Source organism: Lactuca sativa, chromosome 4 (genome assembly GCF_002870075.4).
Source record: "Lactuca sativa cultivar Salinas chromosome 4, Lsat_Salinas_v11, whole genome shotgun sequence".
Taxonomy (NCBI): Eukaryota; Viridiplantae; Streptophyta; class Magnoliopsida; order Asterales; family Asteraceae; genus Lactuca; species Lactuca sativa.
The window spans coordinates 129,729,128-129,733,095 of NC_056626.2; positions in this window are offsets into that span (position 1 = coordinate 129,729,128).

A 3,968-nucleotide genomic window follows, 5' to 3' on the forward strand; every position below is an offset into this window, starting at 1 on the left:
TCAAGCTTCATCGTCGGCCACCAGTAGTAGGGTTTCAGGTCCCTATACATTTTAGTGCTACCAGGATGAATTGAGTACATGGTTTTGTGAGCTTCTTCCATCAAAAGATCCCTAATTCCTCCTGACTTAGGTACCCAAATACGATCTTGGAATACCTTCAGTCCATGACCGTTAGTACCAAACACCAACGTTTTACCCAAACGTTCCTCCTTTCGGTCATTTTTCTCAGAAGCTTCCTCTTGAGCTTTCTTTATACTTTCAACAATGGTCGAGACAACTTCAATTCTCAACGCTCTTGGCCTTTTCCTTTCAAGATTGACCTTCCGACTGAGAGCATCAGCAACAACATTAGCTTTACCGGGGTGGTAAAGTATCTCGCAGTCGTAGTCTTTAAGTAATTCTAGCCAGCGTCGTTGCCTCATATTCAATTCTTTCTGATTAAAGAGGTATTGGAGACTCTTATGATCAGTGAAAAGTTTGCACTTCGTGCCATAGAGGTAATGCCTCCATATTTTCAGAGCGAAAACTACCGCTGCCAACTCCAAATCATGAGTCGGGTAATCCTTTTCATGCTCTTTCAACTGTCGAGACGCATATGCTATCACCTTTTCTCTTTGGGTCAAAACACAACCCAATCCAACACCAGACGCATCGCTATAAACAGCGAAGTCTTCAACTCCATCGGGTAGAGAAAGTATCGGTGCCTCGCATAGCTTCTTCTTTAACTTCTCGAATGCTTCTTTATGCTTCTCACTCCAAGCATAAGTAGCTCCTTTGTGGGTCAAAGCTGTTAATGGAGTAGCAATCGAAGAAAAACCTTGGATAAACCTTCGGTAATATCCGGCTAATCCTAAAAAGCTTCGAATCTCTGTGGGACTTTTCGGTTGTTCCCACTTCGTCACAGCTTCGATCTTCGCTGGATCAACCATTATCCCTTCTTGGTTGACCACGTGACCCAAGAATTGGACCTCACGAATCCAAAAATCACATTTGGAGAACTTCGCATAAAGCTTCTCCTTCTTCAAAACTTCTAACACTTCTCGCAAGTGCTTGCCATGCTCCTCCTGGCTTTTCGAGTAGATCAGAATGTCGTCTATGAACACTATCACGGATTTATCAAGGAAAGGATTACAAACCCTATTCATCAAATCCATGAACGCTGCTGGAGCATTGGTTAGTCCAAACGACATAACCAAGAACTCGTAGTGTCCATATCTAGTTCTGAACGCAGTCTTCTCGATATCTTGCTCTCTTACTTTCAGCTGATGATATCCTGACCTAAGATCGATCTTCGAGAAATAGCTCGAACCTTGCAATTGATCAAACAGGTCATCAATCCTCGGCAACGGATATCTATTCTTTATTGTTGCCTTGTTCAGCTCTCTGTAATCGATGCACATTCTCATACTTCCATCTTTCTTCTTTACAAATAACACCGGAGCTCCCCAGGGCGATGAACTAGGTCTAATGAAACCTTTGTCCAATAACTCCTGAAGTTGTATCATCAGCTCCTTCATCTCCGTCGGTGCTAATCGATAAGGTGCTTTTGCTATTGGCGTGGTTCCTGGTAACAAGTCTATTCTGAACTCCACTTGTCTATCAGGTGGTAATCCAGGAAGATCCTCGGGGAACACTTCCGGAAAATCACACACCACTGGAATGCTCTGCATCACCTTCTTTTCCTTCTTAGCATCAATCACAAATGCTAAATATGATGTACATCCCTTGGTCAAACACTTTCTGGCTTTCATTAGAGAAATGATCCCAGAATTCACTCTGCGTTTGTCCCCATACACCATAAACGAATCTTTTCCAGGCGGGTTTACTTTAACTATCTTCTTCTTGCACAAAATTTCGGCATCATTGGCGCTAAGCCAATCCATTCCCAACACGATGTCGAAACCATTTAGTTCGATAGGCAATAATTCCTCGAGAAACTTATTCCCATTAAGGTCGATCAAGACGTTTTTCATACGATGGCTAACAGGTACAAACTTGCCACTAGCTACTTCGACTAATAAAGCATCATCTAGTCTATCAATAGGCAAAGCTAGCTTTCTACCAAACTCATGCGAAATAAAGGAGTAGTTGGCTCCCGAATCAAACAATATATGAGCAGGTAATTCGTTTACGAGAAAGGTACCTGAAGCGACATCAGCTTCATCTTTAGCAGCCTCAAGTGTCATCTGGAAGGCTCTTGCCTTCGGCTTTGGTGGAATGTTGGGCCTAGCTGCCTCCTTCTTCTTCGGACAGTCTTTCAAAATATGCCCCTCTTCATTACAACCAAAACACATTCTTTTGTTGTTCGGACATTCATTGGCAAAATGTCCCACCTTCCCACACTTGTAGCAGGTCACATCCTCGCTACATTTCCCAAAGTGCTTTTTCTTACACTTATCACACCACTTCGCTTCGCCTCCTTTTCCTCCAAACTTTTTCGAATCAGATTTCGAAAATTTGCTTCTTTTACCGGAACCAGATGTTCCCTCAAACTTTCTTTTCTCACCAACCTCAACCTTGTCGGTGGTTCTTCCCTTTATCATGTTCTCCACAGACTTGGCAGCCCAGATAGCTGCCTCTAGAGTAAGTGCCTGACGTACTGGCACCTCATACTCCCATGGAAGTCCCTTCGCATACCGATCCACCTTTGTCAGCTCGTCTGGAACGATACGCAAGGCAAACTCCATCTTATCGGTGAAGTTATTGGTGTACTCATCCACTGACATGCTACCCTTCGTCAATGTCAAAAACTTGTTCTCCAACTCCAACAGATTTTGAGCCGAGCAGAACTTGCGCTTGAACTGCACCAAGAACTCTGCCCATGACAATTGCAGTGGCTCGTTAGGGCTTAAGGTCTTCCCTAGAGTGTTCCACCAACGAACAGCTCCACCTCGGAATTGACGCACGGCATAGATAGTTTGCAACTTACCTCTGCAGCCACACGTCATGAAGGCTAGCTCCATTTCGGAGATCCAATCCATAACCCCAATCGGATCCTCCTTTCCATTGAAGGTCGATGGTTTACAAGTCAAAAAGTCCTTGTACTTGCATCCCATTCCATCATTCCTTCCATCATGGTTGTCTTGCCTAACTATCGGTGGGTTGGCTTGACCAATAGACCCACTGAAGTTTCCTCCTTCTGAGTGCCCTTCATTCAGTTCAGGCTCTTCCACACGAATCGACAGTTCTTCACGATTTTGTTGAAGCAACCGTCTAGTTTCATCCATCTGACGATCCAACATCGTCTGAATCATCAATTGCACACCAGCCATGGTTATTGGCTCAGGTGCTGCTGCTACGACAGGTATTGGCTCAATCACTGGTGGTTGATTCCTGTTTTCGTCAGCATTTCCAACTCCACTTCTTGTTCTCACCATTTTGATCTACACCGAATAAGGTGAAATTAGATCCTCAATCATGATAGATATTCAAATCATCCTTATCACTCCGAAACGTTTACATGCTAGTTCTAATATCGTAGACGTACGCTTAGAATCCTACACACATAAGGTTTCTAGATCCGGTCGGCAACAGACCATAGATCCGAACAAATAATATCATATATGGCAACATATAACATTTAGCACATAAAGCATTTTAGGCAACTTTCCTAAAATAAACTAGTGCTCGTGTCTAAAACTTAACAGACACGCATCTCAAAACTTCACTTAGCATTCTAAGTTTAAGTCTAGAAATCCAACAAATTCCTAGTTCGCTTAAACTAATGCTCTGATACCAACTGTGACATCCCCAAAATCTCGGCTAGAAAAGACCGATTTTCATTTATGCTTTTAAATATTTTCAGAGTAAATCCTTTTGATTTGAAAGAGTTGCGGAATTTGTTCCCAAAAACAAAACAACTTAAAACATTGTTTACCGAAGCATTTCATAAAAGAAATGTATTTTCATTATAATCAAAACTCGGGGTGTCATGTTCCGATACAGACCAATAAGCATAAACGAATACA